The sequence below is a fragment of the Hypanus sabinus genome, chromosome 16 (assembly GCF_030144855.1).
Source record: "Hypanus sabinus isolate sHypSab1 chromosome 16, sHypSab1.hap1, whole genome shotgun sequence".
NCBI classification, from domain to species: domain Eukaryota; kingdom Metazoa; phylum Chordata; class Chondrichthyes; order Myliobatiformes; family Dasyatidae; genus Hypanus; species Hypanus sabinus.
The window spans coordinates 21,212,964-21,226,495 of record NC_082721.1 but is presented as its reverse complement, the minus strand read 5'-3'; the positions used below and the strand labels follow the sequence as shown (position 1 = coordinate 21,226,495).

At 39.8% G+C, this 13,532-nt stretch overlaps 1 protein-coding gene across 4 annotated transcripts in view; it reads right to left on the bottom strand.

The window, feature by feature from the left end:
* Positions 1 to 13,532, bottom strand: part of LOC132406055 (spindlin-1-like) — a 99,597-nt gene that overhangs the window by 47,850 nt on the left and 38,215 nt on the right. The window lies entirely within an intron of this gene.

The following is a 13,532-nucleotide window of genomic DNA, read 5'->3' as shown; positions in this document are numbered from 1 at the left end:
TGTACCTGTGAGACAACTTTAAAAATATAACAGCAGTGTATGTAAACTTACAGTGGAATTTCCATAGCTCATTTTACCAACTACTAGTCTTGCAGTTAGCAAACATTTTATTTTACTGCCAAGCAAATGTTCGTCTACAACATTACCATAAGTAACTCAGAATCATTAATTTCTCCACTAAGAAACCTTCTGGCCCAAGGACAATTTGCTTTAATGTCTACAAGAGTGCTAGACAGCAGCTTCTCTGAGCTTATCTGCAGAAACAGCTTAATTTCTACCTTTAATATCTCTTTTATCTCCCTTTTCAAGATGAATCAGTTCTGTCAGTGACCTTGACCTAGAGCTGCACTCCAAACTTTTGTTCTTTACAACAATGGTACCCACTCCTAGGGTTCATCGACCGTCCCTCCGTTTTTCAATGTCCCAAGGGTGCAGGCTAGAAGACGAGCGTGCCTTTGGGGTTCCTGGTTTTTGCGGCCCTGTGGACGAGCCGATTCTATGCCGCTGCCACTGACTGAAGCATTGCAGGAGAAAATGGATGTTGGGAACATCGGATCAGCTGTTGGAGGTCTCTGCACACAGCAAATGTCTCTCTCTCATTGGTGGGGAACAGTTTGCTGCGATTCCCATGTCGGAGAACTCGAAAGAAGCGACATGGCAGACTTTAACACCGTAAATCAGCAAGTTGTTTTATTTTTGTTGCTCTCTTCTCCCACTGTGTTACTGTGTAACACCTCTCTACCCCTTTATTAAGGAGAAAGACAGCCCGTGGCACGTTGAATCGTTGGGTGAACAATTAGTTTTTCTGTACTGAAGACCATGGTCTCGAGTTGGGGGCTTTGCTTGCTTGATGGGTGGTGTGCTCTGATGCTTTTTGCTAAAATAAATGGGGGAAGAGAGAGGGAGGCTTGATGCATTGGTGCTGCTAGTGCGTGGGAGGGTGAGAAGGGGTGCTCTGGGGTTCTGACATTTTTTACTGTCATTCATTCTTTGGGGTACTTCTATTTTTGTGGATGTCGGCGAAGAGCATGAACTTCAGGTTGCATATTGTACACATTCTCTGATATTAAAGGGAACGATTGAATCTCCAAATATCTGTACACTAATCTTAATCTGCCATGTGTAAAATATTTTGTCAAATAGGCAAAACCAAATAACTCTATCTACAGTTTCCACTTAATACAGGTTTCCCCTGCAATCTGAAGGTAGAATGTTCCTATGAAACCTTTTGTAAGCCAAAATGTTGTAAAGCAAAGAAGCAATTACCATTAATTTATATGGGAAAAAATTTTGAGCGTTCCCAGACCCAAAAAAAACCTACCAAATCAAACCAAATACCACATAAAACCGAAAATAACATTTAACATATAGTAAAAGCAGGAATGATAAGACAAATATACACCCTATATAAAGTAGAAATATTGTATGTACGCTGTAGTTTCACTTAACAAACTCGGGAAGACAGCGAACCAAAATCGATTTGGAGAGAGAAAAAAAATTAATCGGCATGTACACACATGTGCAAAACAACTGCCCACACAAAGTTTCACGGTCATTGTAGTCTTTCTCTGGGTAAATATACGTATAAAGCTGGCGTCATTTTATCGTAAAAGCGAAAATCCTCTTTGGTTAGCGAAAACAGGAACTAATGTAGGTTTTTCGTAACAGTGAGCTGTCGTAAAGCGAACGTTCGAAAAACGGGGGAGGGCCACCTGTACCAAGACTGTTCCTCCAAATGGCAAAAAACTGAAGTTATTGTAACAATGACTGCATAGCAATTTAAATTATCAGATAAAAGATTCAGCTCTGTACCTATAAGATACTGAAAAGTCAACTAAGCTTTTTGAAACGCATTATAAAGCCATTTATTAACTGTGAAACTGAAGAACGTCTTCACAAATCCAGTCCTTAACTCCCACATCTAAGAATGCAAACATTACGTGCAGAAATAGATGTGTCTAAATATTAATCTGATTTCAATATTTTCCTCTTAAATGCCAGCACACTTTGGCTGCAATGTGCATCACCTGCAGTAGGCATTGCAAATTCATCCACAGCACCTGATATAACTAGAATGTCAAGGGCACAGACAACAGGTACTTTGGAAAACAACTCTAAGTGTTCTGTACCGAGGTTCAAATAGTCATTGAGTAATACAACACAGATACAGGCCCTGCAGTCCAAAGAGTCCACGGTAATCATGGTGCCCACCCATCTAGCACCAATTTCCTGTATTTGGCCCACATCTATCTAAGCCCCACCTTTCCATGTACCTGTCCAAATGTTCATTAAAAGCACCTGCCTCAACCAATTCTTCTGGTAGCTCATTTTATATATTCACTCTCTACATGAAAAAGTTGCCGTTGAGTCCCTTTTAAATCTATCCCCTCCAACTATAAATTCTGACTTGGAAATGTATCACCTATTCCTTCATAGTTTAGATCAAGTCAGGAGACCAATGGAAATCTCTCTTCCTGCCTGGATAAGAGCAATTTAGAAAGAGTCTTAAGAAGTTCAGTCCCATTCCAGACAGAACAGCATACTTAACTGGCATTAAATCAATGAACCTCAATGGCCTTGCCCCCTTCCCGGTTCTACTATTGGGCAGAAAGTGCAATAGCCATTGGTCCCAAACCACCAGGTTCAGGAGTAGTTACAACCATCAGGCTACTGAATTGTCATGAATGACTTCATTCACCACTACTCTGAACTGAATCTACAACCTACAGACTCACTTTCAAGGGCCTTTTGCAATTCATCTTCTCAGTATTATTTTTATTTGCAGCTCGTCTTCTTTTGTATATTAGTTATATGTCAGTCTTCTTCTCTTCATGTAGTCTTTTCCTAAAATTCTATTGCATTTCTTTTTTTCTGTAAATGCAAGAAAATGAATCTCAAGGTAGTATGTCATGGTAACATATACTTACTTTAATAATTTTACTTTGAGGTTTGAGCCAGCATATAATGGCTGCAGTGTGTTCCATTTACAAAATGCACCATAAATACTCATGCAACAGCACTTCGCAAACCAGGAATCTCTAGCCACAAGGAGGACAAGAGCAGAAGAACACTACCAGCTGCAGCAGAACTCCTACAAATCACACACCATCCTTTCTTAATATATAAATGTTGCAACAGCACAAATGGGGGGTGTTTTTCCCAGAAGGACTGTGGACTGTACAAAAAGCCAGCTCATCACCACCATCTCAAGGTAGCCAAGGAACAGGAAGAAAAGCTGTTCTTGAGAATACTCTAAATTATTTTAGCATGGTTTGGATGCGTCAGTCATGAATCAGTTGATCCCATTTTCAGTTCGGAGTCAGATGGCTATGACCTTGATTGACCCCAGAGATCTCTGCAGAAAATCTTGGCCGATGCTGCAATGCATGAGTGGTACAGGTTGAGTACTCCTTATCCAAAATGCTTAGGGGTGGAAGTGCTTTGGATTTTAGATTATATAGCATGATAGCTTGGGATCGCCATCACTTCTGACTCTAAATTTATGTGCTACTGGTATGCAATCTTTGTTTACACTTATACATCATGCATATGTACTTGAGTTAAAAATGATTACATACCATTAAAATAATAAAAATACAAAGTGTGCAGGGTAGCAAAAGCAGCATGGCTGCTTTGGGAGAATACCTGAATCAGTTGATGAACAACAAACAATGGCAGGCTTTCAGACTCCATCTACAAAGATTACAGTACATTGTACTTGTATTTGACTTTTTCAGATTTATATAAGGTATAAAAACAATCAACACTGTAGACTTATTCTGCTGTTAAGAGTTTCATCAACGACACTAAAAATTTAATGCCATTATATATGGTAAAAAAAACCTATCAGCATTGTAGACTTGTTCTGGTGTTAGATTTTCATCAGCAATGCTTTAAAAATTTAATGTCATTACATAAGGTATAAGAACAATCGGCACCGAGACCATTTCTGGTGCTAGATTTTCATGATCAACTGACACTTTAAAATTTTAATGCCGTTCCTTTTTTAAAATCTCTGTAACCAGACTGTTGAATATTCACAAATACCTTCAATTTTCAGTTTGTTGTGATAGATCTTTGCTTGTTTCATGATCAGCACACCGGTAAGTGGTATATGTTCACTCCAACACTAATGGTACACAATCAAGATCTTCATTTCTCGCTTTATGCAGTATTTTTCTATTTTTATTGACTTCTGTTCAGTACATATGTGAGGTCACTTCTCAGAAGTGTTTGTAGTACACAGAAACCTGCTCATCACCTGGGAATCTTCCCAACGCCTTGTGTCATTTTTCATTTATGACACATGTCAGTACTCAAAAAAATTCAGATTTTTGAGATTGTTTGGATTTTGGAATTTTGGATAAAGGGCACTCAAACCGTACTGCGTTGTTAAAGATACTTTCTTCCTGGTAAACTTTAAACAAAAAGACCCTCTCAGGGGAACACAGAAGACCCCCAATGCAACATAATAAAAAGTTTATTTGGTCAAAATCACAATGTTCGTTGCAGCGACATGTTATGCAAAAATTGACAGCCCTTTTGCCCACACTGTAACACTGGTGTTCAGTGATTGGCATGTCCTGGGATCAATGCCAAGGGCCAAGGTCCAATGGCGAATTGGAAGTCTGGAAGATGAGGCCCACTGGCCAGAGAAAAGGGTCTGTGAATCTCTGTTCATCCAGTGGGGAGGTCAGTAATCTCCATCAGGATAGTCGTAACAACAGTTGGCCTGGGGGAGGTGAGAGAACACAAGAGAGACAGTGAGAGTGAAAAGGAGAGTGAGGGAGAGAGGGAGCAAAAAGGAAAGTGGGGGAGAGAGTGAGTGACAGCAAAGGAGGGAGAAGGAGAGAGCGCAAGAGAGATAGAAAGAGGGCAGAAGTTTTTGAAGATGAAAGTAGAATTGTGATTACTGAATCACTATACTGTAACTACTGCTAATGCCTCTATTCAAATTAATTCACATGATATAGGCATCACTGGCGAGACAGCATTTTAATGTTCATTTACTGAATCTCCTCAAACTAAATGCCTTGTTCAGCTATTTCGTCCAACAGTCAACTGTTACTAGGGATCTGGATTTAAGTGCTTAATTAATCATGGCCTTCACCAATTACCTCAGAATCCAACAAGCCAGAATGGAAATTAAGACAAGATAATTTTCTGCACGATATTTATATCCAACTATCTTCTACTCATATTTTCATGAGAAATTACCACTTTTTTTGCTGGAAGAAATTGTAACCATTCAGAGTTCACATTTGCTATCAAAGTATATACACCATACACAACCTTGAGATTTATCTTCTTGCAGGCACTTACAAAACAAAGAAACGTAACAGAATTAACTAAAGAATGCACATAACAAGACTGCCACATTTCCAAATTGCATAAGGGGTCAAATTCAAGACAAGTCAAGTCACTTTTATTGTCATTTTGACCATAACTGCTATGTACAGTACATAGTAAAAATGAGACAAAGTTTTTTCGGGACCGTGGTGTTACATGACACAGTACAAAACTAGACTGAACTACGTAAAAAACACAGAAAAAAACTACAGACCTACCCAGTACTGCATAAATTGCACAAAACAGTGCAGGCATTACAATAAATAATAAACAAGAAAATAGGGCAGTAAGGTATCAGTCCAGGCTCTGGGTATTGAGGATTCTGATGGCTTGGGGGAAGAAACTGTTACATAGTCTGGTCGTGAGAGCTCGAACGCTTCGGTGCCTTTTCCCAGGCGGCAGGAGGGAGAAGAGTTTGTATGAGGGGTGCGAGGGGTCCTTCATAATGCTGTTTGCTTTGCGGATGCAGTGTGTAGTGTAAATGTCTGTAATGACGGGAAGAGAGACCCCGATGATCTTCTCAGCTGACCTCACTATCCGCTACAGGGTCTTTCGATCCGAGATGGTGCAATTTCCGAACCAGGCAGTGATGCAGCTGCTCAGGATGCTCTCAATACAACCCCTGTAGAATGTGGTGAGGATGGGGGGGGTGGGAGATGGACTTTCCTCAGCCTTCGCAGAAAGTAGAGATGCTGCTGGCTCTATTGTGCGGATAGTTAAAAAAAACAAAAACAACATGGAACCGAAAGTGGAACCAGTTCAGCATTAAAGAGGAGTGAAACACGTCCAGGAGCTCAATGCCCTTTGGGCGACAACGGCTCCCAAACCTGGCAGCGTCGGACCCAAGATCCCTGCACAATGGTAGTAATGAGAAGAAAGGGAGACCAGTCAAACGTAGGTAAGCAACGCTGAACAACCTGCTCATTTTCCACTCTCGTTCTCAGTGTTTTAGTCTTCTTCAACACTTTAATCGGCGTGGAATATTGGAGCTGATTACGTGCTCATCTTGCATTATCAGACCTTGATGCATCATCCACCCTGGGCAATGGCTGCCCCAGCTGTACCCACACTTTCCAACCTAGTCTGTCAAATACCCATGGAGAGTGCAATTGTGCCATATCACTTAGTCGGTTCCAAAGTTCACTGTTAAAAGGTAAATGACAAGTTGCCACTGCAGTAATCGCAGTTCAGAAGATGCGTATCTACTGGAGTATCTCATACTTTCATGAGCTGTTTGCAAAACTTTCCCATTGGCTGCCAGCGTCATCTTGTTATCAAATCGTCTGCATTTTAATTGGACTTGGTTTCAGAGTCTATTGAGTTTATTTGATGAATAAACCTTATTTCCACTGAGTGGCCAATCTATTTAATAGTAACTGCTCTGCAATTACTCAATGGTGATGACTGCATAATTTCCATGCTAACTAAACTTGGTAACCACAATGCTAAAAACAACGGCAATTGATTTTATGTCTGTCAGTTATGTGCAACTGTCACTAACTCAGCCTATTTCAGGTCACGTTTTATTCACCAGCCAAAGAAGAGATGCAGCCTCTGATCACTCTGGTCCAACTTCATACAAACTTAAAGAGTGGCAGGCCATATGGCCCGTCATGCTTTTTGTGCCATTCGATCAGATCCTGGCTGACCTTTACCTCAGTGCCATTTTCCTGCATTGATCCCAATATCCTCCATTCTATTAAGAGTCTTACACCATAGAAACAGGTTCTTCAACCCACTATACCCATGCTAATCAATTTGACCATTTATAGAAATCCCGGCATATGGATCACATCCTTCTAAGCCATACCTATCTTTATGCCTAAATTATCTGCTGAACCTCGTAATTTTAACCAGTCCCACTACCTGCTCTGTAAGTGTGCCCCAGCTATTAACTTTAACCCTCAGATCCTCGTCAAAACTCCTTTTTCTCACCTCTAACCCATCTTCTAGTTCTTAATGCCACCGTCATGGCAAAAAGATTTTGTTCACTTACTCTGTCTATGACCCTCATAATCTTATACATTTTGAAAATAGAACAGAGAATACTACAGTAGTACAGGCCCCTTGGCCCACGATACTGTGCCTACCTTATAACCTAAGCTTGTTGAATAACTGAAGGTTTGGATTGTTGAAACCAACCCTACCCTTCTTACATAGCTCTCCATTTTTCTATCATCCTGAATTCCTTACCAGGGAGTACTGGTGAGCATTTCACTTTCACAACTCTTGGTTCTGGTCTTCTATCAGACCACCTCTCAACCTTCTTCAATCCACGGAAACCAATCTCTCCCCATAACTAAAGTCCTTCATTTCAGGCAACATCTTGGTGAATCTTTTCTCTATTCTCTTCAGTGCAATCAAATTCTTCTTATATTGTGCCCTCCAGAACAGTGCACAATATTCCAAGAGTTGTTTAACCGATACTCTATAAAGTTGCAATATAACACCAAATAGTCATACTCCATGTGCTGACTCATGAACCCTAATGCCACATGACTTCTTCCCCGCTCTATCAGTCTGCGCAACCCTTTCAGAGAACACTGGTCTTGAATCCCTAGGCCCCTGTTCATCCACACTCCTTAGTGCCTTATCATTTATTGTAATTTTCTTACCTGCATTTAACTTCTCAAATTACATACCTTACACTTGATGGGATGAAGTTCCATCTGCCAATGCTCAATCCAAGCTTTCATCAGATGTATATGCAGCTGTAGATTTCAACACTATATGTCAATCTATTAATCAGTTTTCTGAACACAATGAGTGACCAAACCTTCACAGGTAGAGATTCACTACTGTCTGGGTAAAGGTCTCTGCTCATCCTGAATGTCCAGTAGCTCAGTTTGAGAATGTGATCCTTGGTTTTGGATATCTCAGGAAAGGGAAAAATTACTCCTGTATCTACACCATCAAATGTTGTAAGAATATTGTTCTTCTCTCAGGCATTACTGGAGAGGAGAGAACAACATCCAGTCAATTAAAACTATTGCAGCTGCCAGTCAAAGCCTGATAAAATAACTTCATTCCTCCTAGTCCAATAAACTAAATTACCATACATTCATGTCCAATAACTCTAAGAATACTGTGGTTAAAAGAGCAGATCAGTGCCTGCAGCAAGTAACTCACCTCCCAATTTTCCAAAGCCTTTCCACAGTTTGCAAGCAGAAATGTGACGCACTCTCTGCTTTCCTGAATGAGTGCAACCCAGTGCAGTCTGTTTAATTACAGCCTGTTCATCATCATTCTTGTTCACCTGCCTAGATCACTAACGCTTCTGTTGCAAGAGACAAACTGAAGTTCCGGAGCAGAAGCCAGAATTCCATTGATCAGGGATACAATTTTCAATCCTGCCATAGCGGTTGGGAGATTTAAATTCAAGTAACTGAATAAATATGCAATTTAAAAAAAAGGACACATAGTTTTGCGGGTGGCATGGTAGTGCAGTGGCTAACACAATCACTTTACAGCGCCAGCTATAAGATCGGGGTTTGATTCCTGTTGTTGTCTATAAGGAATTTGTACATTCTCCCCACGACCAGTTGGTTTTCTCCAGGTGCTCTGGTTTCCTCCCACAGTCCAAAAGACGAAAGAACTATGGTTACTGAGCTGTGGGCATGCTACGTTGGCGCTGGAAACATAGTGACATTTGCCTAGCAAATTCCTCGCCGAATTGATTTGATGCTAATGAAGCACTTCACTATATGATTCAACCTACACATGATAAATAAAGGTAATCTCCAATCTCTTCGAACTAAAAAAGCGTTTGAGAAACTGTAAAGGGAAATTGGACCGTCTAGGTTTCAGATTAAGAACCTTCATCTCAAATATGAAGTTCTGAATAACTTCATCTGAACTTTATTGCCTACAAACTGTCTTGGTGTCTACTGAAGGGGATGTGGAAAATACACTACCTATTTTCACGCATGTCACCATCCTCCTTATTCCCTGAGATACTGAAAACAGCTAATGGAGTATGGAATATCTGCAGCTACTAAGATCAATAAAACTGTACCAGGAAGCAAAATTTTATGTTCTCAGATAAATCGTGCACTCCATTTACAAAGTTTTGCTTGCTCAGGGGGCAATTAGGCCTCAGATCTCTTCAAGCGGCAGCTAGCATATCTCCAATAAATTTCAGCCGTAACATTTGTGCATCGATTAGCTGCATTGTAAATAGCATTTCCTGATCTTTATGGATCACTTACACGCACAGTAAGTTCTTGTCCCCACTATTCATTTTGAACTGTAGAGGTTAACCCTCTCCCTGGCCCACAGCACCTGGGCCAAGCTTCACTTCAATTCTTGCAGCACATTATGTTTTTGTTTCATTACATTCCTGAAAATTACCTGGGAATATTTTACCAAATTTAGTGGCAGTATATAAAATTTAGTTAATGTTATTCTTACTTTTAATTTAGAGATACAGCACAATAATAGGTCCTTCTGGCCAAATGAGCCTGCACCACCCAATTACACCCAAGCGACCAGTTAACCTACTAACATCTATACCTTTGGACTGTGGGAAGAAACCACAGAAGCTGGAGGAAACCCATGCCAATCACTCTTTAATTCAATTTAAAATTGTACATCGCTACTATTTGACAAAGGAGAGACTGTCTAAAATGTTTCTTAATGTTGATAGTCAGTGTGACAGATGTAAAACCGAAACAGCCACATTGACACATATGTTTTGGTCTTGTTCTGTATTGAAACATTTTTGGGAGTCTATTTTCTCTACAATTTCTAAAGTTTTAAAAATTAATTTACAACCTAATAAATTGACAGTTTTATTTGGTATAATCCCTCAATATGTTCTTGGTGTTTCTCCATCAGACCAACATGTAATTGCATTCATTACATTATTGGCCAGAAGGGTTATTTTGTTGAAATGGAAAGATGCTTCTGCTCCTATTTTGATACAATGGTTCTCTCAGGTGATGCTATGTCTTAGTTTCGAGAAAATCAGAAGTCAAACTTCTGATCCTCGATTTGATTTTGAGAAAAAGTGAGGTTTATTCGCCCACTACTATCATCTGATTTGAGTTAATTAATATGGTTTATTTCTGATTTTTCTTTAAATGGATTTGAGTTGGTGGATTGATTTTTTTTTAATGGAAGCTTGTATGATGTATAGCTCTGGGGTTGTGCTCCCAATGGGGTTTTTTGTTTTGATTTTTTTCAGTTAGTAGGGGTTTCTTTTTAGTTAGTTAGTAGGGGTTTTTTTTTCCTTTTCCTTTAAAAAAAAACCCTTAACACTTTATTTTTTCTTCTTATTATTGATAAATTGCTTAGCTTTGTTAATCAGCTATTTGCTAATTTAATTCTTCATTGTACATAATGACATATTGACTTAATGTATCTTTTTTTACTGATCTTCAATAATAATTTTAAAAGATTTTAACATGAAATGGAGGAAACCCACATGGAGGATGGGGAGAATGACAGACAGCGGTGGGAACTGAACTGGGTTGCTAGCACTGTAAAGCGTTGTGCAAGCATGCTGCTCATTCGTCTGGTAATGCAGCTTCTTAAATACAAAACTGGTGAGCATTTCACTTTTGCGCCCCTTGGTTCTGGTTTTGCTGAAGCAAAGGGCCACACGAGAATCTCAGAGGAAGGAAGAGAAATGAGCCTTTTCCGAACAAACATCAAAAGGCTGCAGATGCTTGAAATATTAAGCGAAAGCAGCAAATGTTGGAAACATTCAATAGGCTGGGCAGCTTCCTTGTGAGAGGTCACTGATCCAAACCACTGGCTGGCTTTCTCTCTCTTCAGCTTGAACCAGAAATTATTTCCAACATTTACAAAGTGATGGAGGAATTCAGCAAGTCAGCCATCATCTATGCAAACGAATACAGTCAACATTTCGGATTGAGACCCTCCATCAGGACACTTTATTTCCTTCCAGAGATGCTGCCTGACCTGCTAAGATCCTCCAGCATTTTGTGTGTGTGTTACTCTGGGTTTCCAGCATCTGCAGAATCTCTTGGGTTTATTATTTTCAATGTTATTTTGTTCTCTTGAAGAGGGCAGAAATCTACATTGTAGCAACTATTATTGGTTTAAAATGTAATGACCCAACCTATAGAGGCTATACATCACCAGATAAGGAATCAGTCTGATTCTGGGGTATCTCAGTTAATACAGCTGCTACCTCCTAGAGGTACACTATCATTTGGTTCAATGTGCACTCAAGTGTGACCTTCACCTGGTTGAATTGGTTCAACTTCTCTTGCATATGAATTTAAGCAAATGAATGGACATCTTGCATGAGGTAACATGTCCGTTTTTGGGAACTTCAGAACAAGCTGCCAAGGGGCCTGCTTTAGGTTAATTTCGTATGTTTAGGCAACAGAGAAAGAGGCTGTTCAGCCCGTTGCTGGCTCACAGAGCAATTCCCTTCACCTAGAATTTTCTCCGCTGTAATGTACTCTCCACACAGTGCCAGCAATTTGCCCCAGATTATGCTACTCACACCCTGGAGACAACATACAATGACTAATTAGTCTAACAAACAAAGTCTGGGAGATAGAGGAAACTGGTGGGCCCAGGTCATGTCCAACATCCAGAGTAAGCACTGAACCCTAGTTGTTAAGCTGTGCTAGTATATTTTCTTCATACACACTGATCTGGCAACCTGGAACTTTAAAAGGGAAAGTGGAAAAGGATGTCCTTCCAATTCCAAGTCATTTCATTGCTCTCCTCTCTCCAGCAAGCTTGTGAACTTGAATCCTTATTATCACAGGCTCACGTAGGGAGCATATGAAGCAGTTACTACCCTCCAAACATCAGATTCCTGTACCAGCATGAATAATTTTGTTCACCTCAACACTGTATATTGATCACCGAACACAACCTATGGACTCACTTTCAAGGACCCTACAACTTGTGTTCTCAGCGTTATTCGCTTACTTACTGCTTTATTATATTATTTATATTTTTTGTATTTGCACAATTTGTCTTCTTTTGCATATTAGTGTTTGTCAGTGTGTGTAGTTTATAATTGTTCTATTATATTTCTTTGTTTTACTGTGAATGCTGCAAGAAAATGAATAAGAATAATACATGCATACTTTGATAATAAATTCACTTTGAACATTGAAATGACAAGAACTCCTTCCAGAAGTAGTGGAGAAAATAAAGTTAAAAAAAAAGTTCAAAAGTACATTTATTACCAAAGTACGCACACGTTTTGTGACCTTGAGATTCATCTCCTTACAGGCAGCCACAAAATAAAGAAACCCAACAGAACCCATTTACAAACACCCAACATGCAGAGAGAAAAAAAAAGCAAATTGTGCGAACAATAAAAGTAAGCAAATAGCATTCAGACCTGAATTTTATGAAAGGAAGTTTGCCCAGACACAAAGCCAGGCATCACTGCAGCCGATTTACGAGCAGGCCACAACCTCAGTGCAAAGCTGAGTAAATGGCATGGACTAAAGACAGTTGACAATATTGATGACAAAACCAAGGAGGTTAAATTCAATGGACTTGCTCTCCAAAGAGACATAGAGCAAGATGAGGGGAATGGGGCTCTCTTCTTGAGAATGCCTGCAGAGCTAGTACTGAAGATAGGATTAGTTTAGAAAACATTTGTTTTTGACTGGTATAGCTGTAATGATCTGTATATTTGTGAGTATTCTATGATTTGGTGGTTTGATGCAGGTTTTGCGGTTCAGCAGGATAAAGTTGGTGCTTTTTGCTTGTTGGGAAGTGCAAATCTAAAAGCTGGAGGAAATATGTAACTCTCTCCTTCAATATGCATTTCAGGCCTCCATTTTTCATATGGATGAGATTGGTTAGGTTAGGACAAGAAATGTTGAGTAACTGGGCAGGCAGTTACAGTGCAGATCAATAAGAACAAAGTGGCAGGATATGGCCCCATAGCCTATCACATGGTTAAACAACCTGTAATCATCTAGACAGCTTCCCAAACACTTGTTCATTTCCAGCACTCAGCCCTACCACTTTGCATCCAGGATAGAAAGCTCAGTGCAAATCTACACTCAGTGGCCACTTTATGATGTACATCTGCTCATTAATGCAAATATTTAATCAGCCAATCAAGTGGCAGCAACAGAATGCATAAAAACATGCAGACAGGGTCAAGAGGTTCGGTTGTTGTTCAGATCCACCATTGGAATGGAGAAGAAATGTGATCTAAGTGACTTTAACCA